The sequence below is a fragment of the Balaenoptera musculus genome, chromosome 11 (assembly GCF_009873245.2).
Source record: "Balaenoptera musculus isolate JJ_BM4_2016_0621 chromosome 11, mBalMus1.pri.v3, whole genome shotgun sequence".
Taxonomy (NCBI): Eukaryota; Metazoa; Chordata; class Mammalia; order Artiodactyla; family Balaenopteridae; genus Balaenoptera; species Balaenoptera musculus.
In genome coordinates this window covers 88,441,087-88,457,862 of record NC_045795.1, presented here as the reverse complement: position 1 = coordinate 88,457,862, position 16,776 = coordinate 88,441,087, and the positions used below count along the sequence as shown (strand labels likewise).

The following is a 16,776-nucleotide window of genomic DNA, read 5'->3' as shown; positions in this document are numbered from 1 at the left end:
GTGTGACCCAGGACAAGGACACCCCTACGTCTGTGACACTCAGCATGAAATGGGTATTATCATAATAGTACTTTCCTCAAAACACTGATGTAGAGATTGCAAAATACATCATAAACATTTAATAAGTGATAGCTATTTAAGTGTTTGCCTGTCACAGCCTCAGTCCTGCGCAAAGCAGTTATTCAATAAAAGCTTTTTAATGACTGGTCGCTGTCAATGTCTCATAGAACACACAATCAATCAATCAACTAATCAATCAATGTGCACTGGAATTACGGAAGCTATGTAAAAAAATCTAATCTCCCTATCTTTGGGCAGGGCTATATTCAACCTTGGAAATATAATTGGTGAAGTTTTCAATACTTCCCCTACATTCACTGTATCCCTCAGCAAACATATTAACTCTGAATTTGCTTTTAAAAAAAGAAATCAGTTATACAATAGTTCTCTTTTTTTTTTTTTCAAATAAGGAAATCTAAAAGCTGTAGAGTGGATTATGAACTTGGTTACGTATCAGAATATCTGCACTTTAATTCTGGTTTCACCACTGCCCAGCCCGCTATTCGACTTTGCTTCAGTTGTTTTTCCTCTATAAAATGAGCTAACAAACCTGTCACTTTTTGTCTGCCATGTTGTTGAAAAAGTCACATGAGATATGGGAAAATTCTTTAAAAAGCTCAAATAAGTACTCAAATCATGCAAGACATGGTGATTTTTCAATAGAAATATTCAGAAGGAATCTTCCAAATGGATGGAAATGCAGTGTCAAGTGTCAAGAGTCTCACAAAAGGTCAATACTTATCTTCCCCTTGAACCTTTGCACATGAGAGGTGTTATTTCCTTTGAACACATCAATATGTAAGACATCCCATAGTAAGCTGATATTCTGTCACATTACATTCTTTAGTGGAGGTCTTCAACACAATAACAAACTGAATTCACAATCAACTCTAATAGCATCAAATCATCAAAAATCTCCACATTTTTCTCACCAATTTACCTTCTATTACACTGACTACATCCCTTGGCCAGAGAACATACAAATTTCTCACATCAGGATGCTACCAATGCATCCCTGATCTATTTCCTCATCCTCTTTACCCTGATACCACTACACCAAAGAGAGGTACCCTCCAGAGATCCAAATATCCAGGTCACAATGACTTTAGGCTGCCAGACGATTATTTGAGGGTGTCTCCACTTCCTGGATACGACACCTGCAGTACCTAGAGGTAAAATCACCACTTACAGCAAAAGCTTTTGTTAGGGAGGAACCTCTGCTAAAAATGCAAACCTGTTACCTTAGAAGAGAGAATACATCTTTTGCATTATTCTCTCTGCTGTAAAGCTCTCATCTTGGAAAGCAGAGATAATGCAAGGGAATGGGCAAGTTTGTTTTGAAGTTTGAAGGCTGCAACTGAAACCCACCTCTGGCCATGAGCATGCCCACCTGGGGCCATGAAAGAGGAGCCGAGAAAGGAACAACAAAGGAAAAGAGGAAAAGACAGCCCTGAATGCAAATTTAATGATTCTCCATTTTGTCCTGCTTTTGGCAATTCGAACTTCCTTCTTCCCCATTACCCACATTCTATACATTTGAAGCCTTCAAGGTGCGCTTGATATTCTTCATTAACCCCCCAGATTCAGATCCATTCTCCACCTTTCTCCAGGCTGCTCTGTGCAGAGGGATCCAACTTCAGCAGGACACTTGGACCAGGCTCCCTTGTCCTCTGCCTGCTGGTGGGCACAGCCACTGAGAGGAAGGAGCAGAAGATCTTGGGGTAGGGGGAGACCAGTGTCCTGTGACTCAAGAATGGCTATGTTTCTCTAAAACCACACTTCCTGTCTGCAGCCTTCCCCAAAGCTATGGCTCTCACCTTCCAGTAACTTTTCTCTCTTGTCGTCCCACTGGACTAAGGGCAGTAACAGCCCCAGTGGTGCCTCCACAGCCCTTGCTGGTCTCCCTCAACCCTGCCCAAAAAGATGTGGTCCCTTCTTTAAACGCCCTTCAATTGCCCCATTTGAGTACTACTTATATACAAGAAAAAATCAAAGTGAAAGCAAGAGAGCGCCAGGTTTTATCCAGAGAAGATGAAAAACTCTGGGTCCTTTAACATTGCCAAGGGGACATGTTACCCAGTTCCAGCCAGTGGTACTCTCTGCCACCTGGGCATTCAGGTCCAATATTCCAAGAACATCAAGTTTCCCAAGATAAGTCAGAAATATGAATTTTATGTGAAATATTTGGGTTTTAAATATTGGCTCAAATATTTCTTAAACACGCCTTGGGCCAAAAAAACACATATGTAGGCTGGGTTCAGTCCAAGGGACACAGGGTTGGATCTTAAATAGACTACGGTGCCTCTTCTTAAAAAAAAAAAATTTGCTTTTCCTTATAATGCAGAATTACAACAAGAAAGGTAGAAATTCTCACCTATACAGCTCTTTCCTACACAATTATTTAGTCCAAAAACAACAACCTTCCCTCCCTCATTTGAAATCTCAAGGCAAAAAGAGAGGAACATCCAGAACTCAAAAGTGACAGGAATCTTGATATCTGGGTCTGTTCTAAATGTATGAATCTAATCAAATCATTTAATTTCTGTATGGCTCTCTCCATTCATCCGCAAAATCAGGATAATGACTTTTTTCCTACCATCTTCACAGAGACATTTGGCTGAAAAATGAAATACATAGTAAATGAAAAGCACATTTGAGCTCTTCAGAGAATAAAGTGCTGTCTAAACCAAAGGGATCAATAAGAAAAACCTCAGAGGTTTATCAGAGCTCTGCTCCTTTTTCAACCACATTTCACGATGCCAAGGTAACTGTGAGTCAAATGCCTCAGGCCAACATGATATTATAGAAGACCTACCCAAATCTAAGGCGGTGGTTCTCAACTCTGGCAACAGAATCTCACCGGAAGCTTTCAAAAATCCACATGCCTGATCACCACCTCCAGGGATTCTTATTGAACTGATCTGGGTTGCTAGTTTTAAGAAAAGCTCTCCGGGTGATTCTCATTTCAGCCAAGCCTGAAAACTACTACTCAGGATCTTTCAAAGATGTGAAACGATCACAACCAGTATATGTGCATATAATTGATGTAGGTGTCAACCCATGTTCCATACTTTTAATGATAATAATATAATAAGCTCATACTTATTCATATACATAGACACACACTTATGTCTATCTCTCTTTTATCCATTCATACACTGAGCGTGGAGTAACTATTATAATAAAAAAGCCAGAATTTACTGAATGCTTAATGAGTTCTAATAGGTTGTCTACATAGATTGCCCCATATAATGCTCATAATAACACACATGAGCTGGGTATGGATATTACTCCTCATTTCCATAGATGAAATCAGTCTTAGGGAGGTTACAATGACTTAGCCAGGGCCACACATTGAGGAGTTCACAGAATTGGATTTGGAAACCTGGCAGCCTGACTATTACAGCCACACCAGTTTGCTTCCCACTGTGCCAGAATCTGTAGGGTTTATGAGATGCATAAAATGAAGCATGTGCCCTCAAAAGATTTTACCATCTGAGAAGGGAATTATCATGCACACTAAAATTCACAGGCTGAATAGGAAAATGGTATATTGTAGTCCCTGGAGTCAGGGAGAGATGGATTGAAAGATGGGCAATGGCTGGCTTTGCTAAGCTCCTACTTCACAACTATAGGGGAAATGAGATGCACCCAAACATCTGAGGAGAGAATGTGATAAGACCGCCTGGAGAAGAAACCCTGGTCAAAGAACAGAGTGCATTTATATATTTGCCATTCAGCACATTTATTATTCTTATCATCTCCCAATATCACTTGGACCGAATGTGTATGCCCCCCTAAATTTACCAAATTATCATGTCAATCATGACTTTTGAAGACTTCACCTCAGTTCGAAATTTATTTCTGATTCTTATTGAAAAATTGTGTACACACAATTTTAACATGCACACATACACACACACACACACACACTCCCAATAATCTGACTTCCAAAGAGGTAAACAAGTTGCAATCTTTTGGTAGTAATTAACTAATGTGAAAATTAAGTAAACATTTTTTACAGAAAATTTTTAAAAACTCAAAACAGAATATTCTCTTTGTATTTTTACTATCTAAACACAATGGGAAGGTAAGCAGGATCATTTTTTATCCACAATACATAAAATCTCAATTAGTTATGGTCTATTTGTGCACTGACTAAAAACATTCGTTAACAAAACAGAATTTTCTAGTTTACTGGATAAATATACCAGGAGAAATTGCGGAATAATGTTAGGTTGCCAAGCAACCACTGCTCTACTCCCTCATTCATCAAGCTTCTTATCCCAGTGCTAGAGAATTCCAACCGATTTGTTTCTTGGGAAAATTACAGTGACTTTCTGTAACACAATAACACTTCTATTCTCAGAAGATAAACTTAGATGTTCTTTTGATCAAAGGGATGTGTTAATTCATTATTCTCTACATGGTGCTAATGAGAAAGCTATAATTAACTAACTACACTAGTGCCACACATAAAATAAACTGCAGTAATTAGTAATGTTTAAGGTGTTAACCAGCTTCCAAAATCAGAAAATACAGAATCTTTCCTCCAATAAAGATGTAGAGAAAGGAGAAATCACCATAACTAATTAAATTGAGAATTGTTTCCATTCTCTACCCTCTCCCCCCCAAAAAGGGATAGAGGCACATGACTGCCAAAATGTGAGAGATTTCACTTTAATAGCAAAGAAAATGGCTCAGTGCCAATTCTACTTGTAGGTAGACATAAAATGCTGGAGAATACTGTAATCTTTTCTTTGAAAGAATGCTTAGCACAATATTTTTCCAGGAATGAAAAGAAAGAATATTAGGCTTTCACTCATTAGCCGTGTTAATTTAGCATACTGTATGTAAATCACCATAATAATTGCATTCTCTTCATACTGAATTAGTCAGTTAGAATGAAGCTGTAATCAAAATGTTCATAATTGAAAATATAGTATTCTCGGTCTCGTTCTGAAACAATAACAAGGAACACTGATTGAATCAGATAATACAGTACATCATTGAAAACAGCCTTGGTATAGAGACAAGTTGGTCCTCTAGATTATACCTTAGCATGTCAATTAGCTCCCCAGATTCAGGACTCAACACTTCTGGATCTGTCATGGTTTTTTATTGCTACCCTTTGTCTTCAGCCTAACTTAAACTTTCCATGTGCATTATTGCTTAAATTTTTAGGGAAAATACAAAATAGTGAAAAGCTAAATTTTGTTTCTAAAAAGTATTAGACTCTATGGCACTGCTGGCTGTCATAAATCAAAGGGCAAAATAATTTCCAATAAATGAAACATTTAATGCCAATGCTCCTGGGAAAGAATGTGTAAATGATCACATGAATTTCAGGCAAGCTGTCACACTAATTCCTCAAGGCACCCTTTAAAGATGACATATTCACTGTGAAGAAGGGGGTGCTGGTTGTCGTGCAAAAGTCAAACTTGAATCGATACTCTACTATCTGAATTGATATTCACAGGGCTTCCTGACACTCATTTCTTCAAATCTAATGCCATTAGCTACCCTCTATTACTTAATTTTCTTTTATGAGATAAAAACTAGTAGAATCTTAAATCAGTCTTAAATCATTACTTTTATTTATAATTCTCCATTAAAAAAATGAATCAGGCTAAAATATTTCAAAAAAGCAATTTTGGGTCAAACAACTGCTATCTTCAAAGAATTCAGAAGTTAACTATAAAAATCAAGCTCCTATCCAGCAAACATTTTCCTAGGTGAGGTCTATTTTGTAAAATCATAAGGAGCTTTGTGATGGTGACATCTGCCTGGTTTTACTTGCTTCAGATTCATCAAAACTTGCCAATATTTTAATAAGCAAGTAATTTTAAAATGCATTTAATACTACTTCATTTAATGAGATGAATTAACTTTAAGGTAATAAATATATTATGTGCAATATCAAATCCTGTCAGACCTGTAATTAGGTCAATGGTGTCTATAGTTTGCTCATCACCAGATATGTTGGAGCACCTATATAACCAAGAGTAGTAATAAACATCCATAGCCTTTTCTTTAAAGGGAAGGGCCCATAAGATGCAACAGAGAACAATCTGGAAAACAGATTAATCATCACAGTCCTGCACTTCTGCAGTGAAGAGTACAAACATGCTCGGAAAGAGATTTTAATGAACTTTCCTAGCCAGTACTCACACCTGCCCAGACATAACTATCTGTCTCCATTTATTCACTGACAATATTCAGGAGCTTGTGAGGAATGATTATACACTGTGTGCTCTGCCGTTACTAGGGGTGAATCCACTGCAGCACTTAAGGCCATAAAATGGAAAGCCATGTTATACACTAGACTCTAGAACCAAGTTAAAATTTGAAAGCCACAGGGTGGTCCCTCATAAAGAGAATGAAATTAAGACAAAGCCAATTGCAACATTAGCAGGTGAAAGAGGAAACATTTTTACACACAAAGCGGTAAAAGCAACTGTTTTTCTTGTCACTAAAAGTTTCCCCCAATAGCTTTCTAAGCTTCTCTCTCCATCCAGTTGGTCAGTTTATATCTTCCAATCTGCTCCAAAGCAACGCTTTGTAGGAGTAGGACTGGCCAGTAATATTAATGTCAATTGATGGTCTCCAAAATTAGAAATTAGTATTTTGCCTTCAATAAAAATGCAGAGTAATGAGAACACGCCATATCTAATTGAGGACTAACTTATAATAAAAGTAACGGCGTCAGCAACCATAACTTTTAGTGTTTATTATGCATCAGACACTGAGCTAAACTGTCTACTGGAATTATCTTATTCCAGTCGCTCAAAAACCCTAAAAGGAAGGTATTGATATTATCCCTATTATTTAAAAGGGGAAACTGAGGGACGGGTTCGATAAGTGGCTCGTCCAAAAGCACACATCTCAGAGACGATGGACCTGAAATTCGAACCCACGTGAGCGCGGCGAGAGCCTTTGCCTTGCACGAGCCCAGGTGGCTCACCAGTTGCCCACCTCCGCGCGCACGCGCAAATGTGCCCCCCCCTGGGGCGTTCCCGTGAGCGCGCCATCGCGCACGCGCGTGCCAGGCACCGCTTGCCAGCTCTGGGGGCTCTTTGGGAGCTCACGCGGGCGGGGCTGAACCCCCGCGCCCCTCGAGTTGGGCTGGACCTGGATCTTCCTCCCCGCCTTGCCGTCCTGCTGTGTCACTACACACCCGCCTTCAGCCGCTCACCTCCCACCCCTTCCCCTGCCCGCCCTTCGGCTGACAGCCCGACCACCCACCCGGCGCTCGCCCCAGGGCGCGGCTCCGGGCGTGGGTACCTGAGCTAGCGCGGCGGAGGCTTCTAGGGCCCTGGCTTGTCGCAGGAATTCCTCAGTCCTGCCCTTGCATGAGAAAGTGAGGCTCGCAGCGAGCAAGAGGAATGGGAATGAAGGGGCTGGCTAGGTTCCCCCAGCCTCCTGGCTCCAGTCCCTGCTCTCCAAATTAATCACTTTCTCCCTGCTCCCTCCCCACGCACACTCTCACTCAAAAAAAAAAAAAAGAAGGGAGGGGTAGAGGCACAAAGAGGAAGAAGGGACCTTCCATGACTGGCATCTCTAGCTCCCCCAGCTTCGCTACCAGGGAGCCATGGCAACACGCCCCCAGCCTGCCCCCTCGCCCCCTCGGTGGTCTGGGGAGGTGGAGCTCCTAACCCTCCCAGTTTTCTCGCCCCCCAACCCAGCTGTCCACAGATCTCCCTCTTCCAGCTGGCGGCGCGTACCGAACCCCAGCGGGATCTGGAATCCTCCCCTGAGAGTGGGAGCAAGACAGTGGGGCGGGGGTGTTGGTGGAAGAGAACTGAGCCTTACGACCCAAGAGATGGTAAGGGGCAGAGAGGAGTGAAGCCAGGACTGACCCCAAACCCAGCTGGACTCCGCAGCCCCCTCTCGGGAGAGGGCTGGAATCTCCAGGAGGGTCTGGGATCCTCTCCAGAGGGTAGGAAGAGATGCTGGTAAGGGAGGTTGGAGTAAAGACAAGAGGGTCAACCTACCCGTAACCAGGCGGAGAAAGTGGGAGCTGGAGGATTCGAGGACCCGTTTACTCCGTCCGACTGACCGGAGGGGTCTGAATCCAGCCTCAGCCACCAGGGGGCGGGGCTGGGAAAGGGGGTGTCTCTAACTGGCTTAAGGCTGAGGGACCTCGGACCACCCTACTTCGTGCAACAACGGAGCCCTGATTGCGCACCATCTCCGACCCACAATGGGTTGACCCCCTCCTCCCAGGAGCAAACCACTTACCCTCCTTCTGTCTCGCTCAAAGATTTGGGGAGCCCCCAGGGCTAACGAAACAAACGCAAACTGACCCTCACCCCGGACACACCTGAGTCGCTTCCTGCACCAGATCCGTTCGGTACCTTCCCTCGGGGAAACCTCTCCCTCAGGCTGGCTTGGAACGGGAGAGGGACGTGGGGGTCCAGCAGCTCCCGGCGGATCCACGGGAGTTTCTTGCCGGCCGTTCCCAGCTGATCTGCACGCGGGTCTGCCCGCGGAGATGCCGCCGCGCCCCGCCCACCGCCGGCAGTGGCCGAGAGGACGCGGACCTGTTCTGGCTTGCGCTCCGCTCCACGCCCACCCGGCAGAGGCTGCTTCGCGCCTCTCGTCTCTCCGCTGGTTCTGCTCCGCCACCCCTCACCCACGCCGCTTATTTTCCTTCCCTTTGCACACTCCCGTGGGACAGGGAGAGTTACAGGCTTAAGACTTTTATTTCATGGTGAAAAGCAAGGGACGAAGCCAAAACTTTGCTCGCCATTTTCCACATCTATGGTCAAAAGAGGTCAAGAGATCGCTGCCCCTTTTGTCTGTAAAAAAGAAATTTTAAAGAAACCCCTCTTCCTCCCGAGAGTTCCAGTCAGTACATATTCCAGACACGGGTCGCCAGTCTGGTTTTCTCGCAGGGCTGCATGTTGGAGGGGTGTGATGCCATGGACCTGTTAAAAAAAATTCTTTTTGCTTTCCTTCCTCATTCAGAGGCGTGATTGGGCGTGCTATTTAATTTACAAATGATGCTACTTCCATAAACTGCCAAATTATTGTATACATAAATTTAGGCACCTTCTTCTGTTACCATTTTAAAAAAATTGTCCTAACACTTACGGTCTATAATTTTACCATATTGTTCCCTAACATTTTTTTCCTATTTATTCTGTATTAATTCACTATTATAAAGTAGAAGAAAATCCTGTGTGCTTATTTCCATTGCAAAAGGCCACTTCTGATGCCTTATCAATGCCACCAAAAAAAGCAAATTTTATTTTAGGATTCCAAAATTAATCTGGGAAGGTTACAGTCTTTGTGGTGTAAGTGGTTTATATACCCCTTTCATTTTTTTCTCCAACGTGATCATATTTTCCAAAATTTTCACACAGTACTACTTTTTTTAAAAAAAATCCTGTTGAATTTAAGTTCTCTTTGATGGTTAGAGAATCACTGACTTCTAATTTTTACTCTAGTAAGGCAGTGAGATTGACCTTACAGTCTGGTTTTGTTCTCATCTAGTGCATTGAACAATGAGGACATTTAGAGCTGTGAGCTACCCTCAGAGCTGGATGCCGCTATAGTGAGCAGCAAGGGGAAGGCAACTCAGGATTCAGCTTCAGAAGCAACTGAATAAAATATTTTGAAAAGGAATAAATGAACTTTTAATTTTAATAATTGCTAACCTTGAAGCCCCAATTCTGTCAGTTCATGTGTGGGCATAGTTCTTACTGACTGCATCGCAAATTGCAAATGCAAGTGAGGGCAGGATTTGTCCTGAGTTTAAATTGAACTGCTGGAGTAATTTCTTCGCCTGAGGCATCATTATTCACGTGGCATGTCTTCTAAAGTAGAAACAAAGATAGAATATTGAATAAAATTCCGACAGGGAAAATACTGTGTCTGTAGGAAAACATTTCCAAGGTCAAGGAGACACAAAGCCAAGTTGATCTCCGGAGTTTACCACCTTCTGGATTAACATCTGCTGAGCAAAAGACTCAGAACTCCATCCTGGCCAAACCAACAGAATGCTGAAACATATTGTTTTTCTTTTGTCTATGATGAGTTTGCTTGACATCTGGATCATTATTTTAAAAACAAATGTTTATTGAGCACCTACTATTTATCAGTCATTGTTCTAGGTGCTAGGGTACAGTGGAAAACTCAACAGGCAAGGCTAGTTGCGTCTTTTTAAATCAACTACCCAAAGATATATAAAAGAATACCAAGGTATAATACCTGAAACAAGAAGATGAAGTGTCAGTTCTTAAACATGGGTTTTTATTAAAAGGAAAATAACAATAACGTACTTCTGAGCCTCTGGCACTGCATATAAATTAGGAAATAGCCCAATAGTAAACCCATGGCTTACTAGGGACAGCCATTAAGTCAGCATATACACAAAAATCTTTACCCCAGGCAGCTACATTTTAAGAAAGAAGTGAAGGAAAGAAGAGAAAGATAGGTAAGGAAAAGGGAAGAAAGGGAGGGAGAGACGGAGGGAGGAAGGAAGAGAGGGAGGAAGACAGGCAAATGATTAACCAAGAAAGCAAAACAGTATTGAGAGCAAGAAAGTATTTTAGCCAACTAAAGGAAGTTTTTTTAAAAAGGAATACAAAATGGAGGCAGTGACTTAAACTTCCACATCCAAGAAACACCTCATAGCTCTTACCTCCAAGGATAAGTTCATATTTTTAATACATATTTAAGGGCAGGCAACCAATCTAGGCTATCCTGTCCCAAGAAACTTACAGCTCCACTGCCTCAGCTTCTAGGAAGACTGGAACCTGAAACCAGAAGGCATCCTTCAGCCAGAATGGATGTTTGCTGAATATACCTTCTGCTGCTGCTTTGAAACCCTCTCTTGGCTCCCATTCTCCTGTCTGACACTTTATTCAGCACATTTCCCACTCTACAAACAATCCTAATCTATCAGGCATCACACCTTTGCATGTGGGTGCTGGAGAAAGACTAGATACTTATGTCACATGAAAATTTGATTGCATTAGCCTTGAAAGGTGTGAATTGCTCTCTCACAATGGAGGAACACCATGTAAAATAAAAATTCAACTATTAAATCACAAATGAAGGGGAGAAAAGGAATTCTTTCATGAATAGAAGCAGAAGGTGAGAGAGATTGGCCAGTCATCTGGAAAAAAGAGAAGAGGTATTAAAAGCTGGGGTATTTTTTAGCTTTTACCCCAGCCTGAACCATCATTTGGTATCATTCCCAGAGTAGGGCCATTGGAGGAATACTGCCTTTTGGCAAAGCCCCGTAGCTAGTGATATGGCATCACTCCTAGAAAAAATTGTTTAGCAGAAGAGCTGTAGTTTTGGAAATGGCATTTCAGTCTATCAGTTCAGAATAGTCACAGATCGACAGAGGTTTGCTGGCCAACTGCTAAACTAAAGGAAAGCCGGATGTTCCACTGAGGGATAAACCCTCAAAGGCAACCTTGGAAGTACAAAGCAGCCACCTTCGGCTTAGATATTAATCAAGCTAAAGAAGACCACCATATTAACTCTGAGGAGTTAAAATGACAGTCGATAGATACTCCTTTAACCTGTCCTTTAATGTGAGAACAAACGACATGTATTAAAAATCAAAGGGCAATAATTCTGGAACAAATAAAAAGATAAAATCTTGTATTTCATTCTGTGGATCATTAATATGTGTGATCCACCCTTAGGAGGTCATGGAACCAGATACTTTAACTGGATTCTAAAAGGGCTAGCTAATGTTATGGTCATTAATAACATTATACTTATATAGCTAAGACATTGCTTGTATTTTGTCAAATCTCAGGCTTCAGGGCATTTGTTGATTTCTTGTGGAGATCAGAAAGATTTCCTATCCTCCAACCAGAAACGCCCAACTGACAATTATGGCTATCTCACTTTCCTATTGGTGATTGCTCTAAAGTCCTAGTCAATCAAATTTCATCTCAAAGACCTGTGAACTGGGTTATAGAATGAATTCACATTTATTGGGGGAAAACCCTGGTATTTTGGGAGGGTGGGAATTTCATCTAAACCTCTCTACTTCCAACATAATATAAAATCTTTTCAATCTGACAGGGACCTCAGATAAAATATTCTCCTACAACTTCTTTTTATATTGATACCTGAGATGGGTAAGGTTCAGAAATTTTCTCAAGGTTGTGCAACTGGTTAGTGGCCTAGAAAAAATTGAAAAATCTTCTAGTTTTTAATCTTGTATCATTTTAGGATATGACAAGACACTGCCATCTTGGAAGATAATTTTATTTATTCCAATTCTGCTACAGCAAATAAACATAGGCTGAACAGTGAGATGGAGAGTGATACCACAAGAATAAGGGTATTTGTCTCTGATATTTACAGAGACAAATAGTTTAGTCGAAGTAAAGGACTTAGTTTATCCTTTTTGCCTGTCTATTTTGTCCAATTGATTTTGGACAATAGGTTTTACCACTGTCAACATGAAGTAAACACGTTAGAGAAAAAGGAGAGAGCCAGTGGCTCTCCTTAATATAAGACCTTGTGGCAGGGGACTTCCCTGGTGGCACAGTGGTTAAGAATCCGCCTGCCAGTGCAGGGGACACGGGTTCGAGCCCTGGTCCAGAAGGATCCCACATGCCACAGGGCAACTAAGCCCGTGCTCCACAACTACTGAGCCTGCGCTCTGGAGCCCGCGAGCCACAACTACTGAGCTTATACTCTAGAGCCCGTGCTCCGTGATAAGAGAAGCCACCGCAATGAGAAGCCCGCGCACCGCAAGGAAGAGTAGCCCCCGCTCGCTGCAACTAGAGAAAGTCCGTGCGCAGCAGCAAAGACCCAACGCGGCCAAAAATAAATTTAAAAAAAAAAAAAAACAAAACCTTGTGGCAGGCAGGATGTTGTTTGCTCCCCTCCATTCTCCTGCCTCACCCCCAAATCTGTTCCTTTTTTTTTTTTTTTCCTGGGCACATGGCCACCTACCAAAAGACTACATTTCCCAGTTTGCCTCGTGACCAAGTTTGAACCCAAGACTAAGTTCTCACTAAAGCGACATGAAGAGAAATGTAGTTGGCAACTTCCAGGTCATCTACTTAAAAATAATCTAGATTCACAGCTCTTTTTCCTTCTAGCTAGCCTGCAGTGGTAAAAGTTTTATGTTGAAGATGACAAAAAAACACCCCTTAGCCTGAGTCGCTGGGTGACTCCATGGATTGGAGCCCACTTCCTACCAGGAAATGACTTTATCTCTTCTTTGAGCCAATGTCTTTTGGGGTCTCTTTATTATAACTGTTTAACCTTTTCCCTAACTAATACAATTGTGATCTCTGTCATCAGAACGATTTCAGAATAGTAAAGGAAAATAAGAATGGAAGCTGCAGTGGACAGTGCTATTTTTTTTTGTTTGCCTGGCATTTATCTGCATTCATAGAGCTCAACCAACTTTAGAGAATAACATTCCCCTGTGTTTATATGGCTGAGTTGAGGCTAAGTCCAATGCTTCTTTTCTACCTCTGGTCCAGGTGACACAGGCATGAACAACCAATATTTTCTATCCCTCTGATCAGAGCAATGAAAGGCAGATTCAAAAGGAGCCAATGAGAGACCTACCATGGACTCACTCTGAGCAATGGGGAGAAAACCTGAGGATTGCTCAGCAGGCATGAGGTAAGTGAGGCTGCTTTTTATCAACACTTAGAGCACACCTGAGAATGAAGGCACCACGGGGAAAAGAAAAGGAGAGAGACAGTTACTTGACATTCTTATTTGAAGACTTAGATCTTCAAAGAAGCTGAAAGTTCATTGTTTATTAAAAGCTGAAACTGGAATACATCTTGACTCTGTAGCTAGGTGAGTGGAAAAGTATTTTACATAAAATAGTTTGCATTGGTTTCCTGTTTCTTGTGATCGAAATCATTTTTATTCATTATAAATGCCCAAGTAAGATTATTCTCTTGGGATAAGTTGTTTAGTAAAAGGGATGTGCATGGCAATAAGTCTTCCTTTCATGAGATCACTGATCTGATTGGCAATGACCCCCTGAAATACTCTGTCCAAAGGATTCCACCCTATATGAGTTCAGCAGGAAAGGACAAAGTGATCTATTAATGATGCCTGTCATTGATATTACGCAAGAAATGATTCTCATGTGCCATAGGTATTTGTCATCCTTGTTTTAAGTCATTCTTAAAGTTTGGCATAAATCTAGATGTATGTGGACTTTACTTTTTTAAAAAAATTATGACATAATAGTACATTCTTTGGGGGCACATTTTTAGCTCTTTTAAAAAGAGCCATGGGCCAATTAGTCCTCTCTATGTAGTGTTTAGTGGCCATAATTTGTGCTTTCAATTGACTTTTTTCCTGCAAAATAAACGAATTAATTAGCAGAGATGCATTTAAAGCACAAATTGCTAGTATGTTATACTGTGTTAACAGAAACCATAACTCAATTATTTACAGTCATTGCACTGGATTTATTTTCTTTCAGGGGTTAAATGAGACTTATCAATCGATTTTTTCATGTTGTTTTTCAGAATATGATAAACAGACAATCTCAGTAAGGCATTCCAAACCCTATGCCACAGTACAATAAGCCCACAGCAAGGATTCTGAATCCCGTTTGACACAAAAGATTTGCCTTTCGTATAGGCATTAGTTCTTCTATCTTCTGCTATATCTTTTGTGTTTCTCACTCAGGTAGTTTTTTGCCAGCTCATGCTAAAACATTTAAGGGCACAGAACTATAGGCACGAGTTTTACATAACCCTTATATTGCCTATATATAGTGTTTCCTCCGAACAAGCAAAATTTATTGGCTCATATTCTTTTTCCTATTGCTCAGTCCATCGCACCAATACAAATGGGAAACACGTTTAAAATTTTTCCTATCCTGTATAAAGAAGCCAGCATAAAAGCTTCCTAAAATTAAGCAGATTTCAATACCCTCAAATATAAGTAAAGGAAGAAATTTGATGATGAAAGTCTGGAATATTCCAGGGTTCCTAAAATATTCTGATACAGTACCCAAAGAAAACATACATGAATTGACAAGTACAATGAATATATGCAATGTAGATAATAACGAACAACCATAGAACATAAATCAAAGTAAATAACTTGATAATATTTTGGCTAATGAAAATAAACAAAACAAGACAAAAAAGCAAAGCCCAAATATAATTGCATTACCCAATTTTAGGACAGACGCCATTTTAGACACCATTAATTCATGCAACAATTTTAGGAAAAAATAATTACATTATGTATTACTGTTTTAAGATTAAATAATAAAATTAGCAATTATACTCAATAAGTTTAAGGCTGTCCATAAATTTGGACCCAGGATTTCCACTTCTACGGCTCTATACAATGTAAATAACCTGAAATACAGGTAACTCAATATGCCCATAAATACTCAATGATAAAATTAATTATAAATACATGAGAATATAATTACCAGGTTGAATTATATGAAATTGTTCCTATGTCAGTCCTGCAAAGATGGTGATTTCACATTGTTCAACCTAATAAATTATTCTGCAACCTTATGATGATTAAACAGTCTAAAATTATATTTTTAAAGATTTGTAATATAAGAAATTCTTTCCAATGTAAAGTTGTGGAATTCTAGTTATGGTTCCTTTCAGGACCAACCCTCCTGTAGATAAAAACTGTAAAGAGTGCTCGCTTCGGCAGCACATATACTAAAACTGGAACGATACAGAGATTATCATGGCGCCTGCGCGAGGATGACACGCAAATTCGTGAAGCGTTACATATTTTTCCGTTTAAAAAATTATATATATGTAGAACAATTGGGGGGTTTGAATACTCATTAGATGTTTGGTAATATTAAGGAATTATTGTTAATTTTTTTGTTGTGATAATGATATTGTGGGTTTGTTTGTTTTTTAATCCCTATCTAGAGATACATGCTGATATATTTAAAACAAAATAATATGATGTTGGGAGTCATTCAAAATAATCTGGGAGGAGGGGTGAGTAGTAGCATTATTGTTGAAACAAGATTGTCTATGAGTTAACTGTTGGAAGCTGGGTGACATGTCATGGTGGAGGGGGTCCTCAAACTCTTCTCTCTTTTGCTTATGCTTGAATTTTCCATAATAAAAACTTAAAAATAAAATAAAAACAAACAAGCAAACAAAAAAACTGTAAAGAATGGATAGAATATAAACATAATAACTGAAAGCGCTGGAAGGTTTCCCCAAACAGGCAGATGCTGGAAAGGGTAGAAACCCAGAGGAAGGAAACAGCACTGGATGAGTTTGCTATTTTTTAGTTTTTAACCAGAGGGCAGGACCCAGTCTGTCAGCTAGCTCAACAGAAATTTTCCAACCTCAAACAGAGAGACAAGATTGGAGGGAGAAAAATGAATGCAGCTTCAAAATACTTAATATGTGTATAATTGGAGTCCCAAAAGAAGAGAGAAAGATGGGGCATAAAATATATTTGAAGAAATAATAGCAAAAATTTACCGAACGTGATGCAAGTCAGAAATGTATAGATTCAAGGAATTCAGCAATGCTATAGCAGAATAAATACAAAGAAAACCCCACCTAGGAGCACAGTAATTAAGCTGCTAAAAAACAAAGAGTAAAAGAAAACCTTGAAAGAAGACAGAGAGAAAAGCAACACATAACATACAGGTGAATAGCAAGTTTAAAGTGCTAAAAGAAAGAAAAAAAAAAAAAACACCCTAGAAGTCTAGATCCAGTGAAAGTATTCTTCAAGTATGAAGGC

At 40.3% G+C, this 16,776-nt stretch overlaps 1 protein-coding gene and 1 non-coding gene across 10 annotated transcripts in view; one reads left to right on the top strand and one right to left on the bottom strand.

Moving 5' to 3' along the window:
• CHL1 (cell adhesion molecule L1 like) overlaps positions 1-13,700 on the bottom strand; it is a 202,911-nt gene extending 189,211 nt beyond the window's left edge. For 4 of the 9 annotated variants that reach the window (XM_036869258.1, XM_036869265.1, XM_036869261.1 and 1 more), the window contains exon 1: positions 8,384-8,557. The gene's annotated coding sequence lies outside the window, so the exon portion shown is untranslated. Of the gene's footprint in view, positions 1-7,344; positions 7,473-8,054; positions 8,132-8,383; positions 8,558-13,623 lie in introns of those variants that run through there. The other 5 variants (XM_036869260.1, XM_036869263.1, XM_036869264.1 and 2 more) reach the window with 4 other exon arrangements.
• Positions 13,701-15,695: 1,995 nt separating this feature from the next.
• LOC118904644 lies at positions 15,696-15,799 on the top strand. Its single transcript, XR_005022091.1, has one exon. It is a non-coding gene; the product is annotated as a U6 spliceosomal RNA (small nuclear RNA).
• Positions 15,800-16,776: the final 977 nt, after the last annotated feature.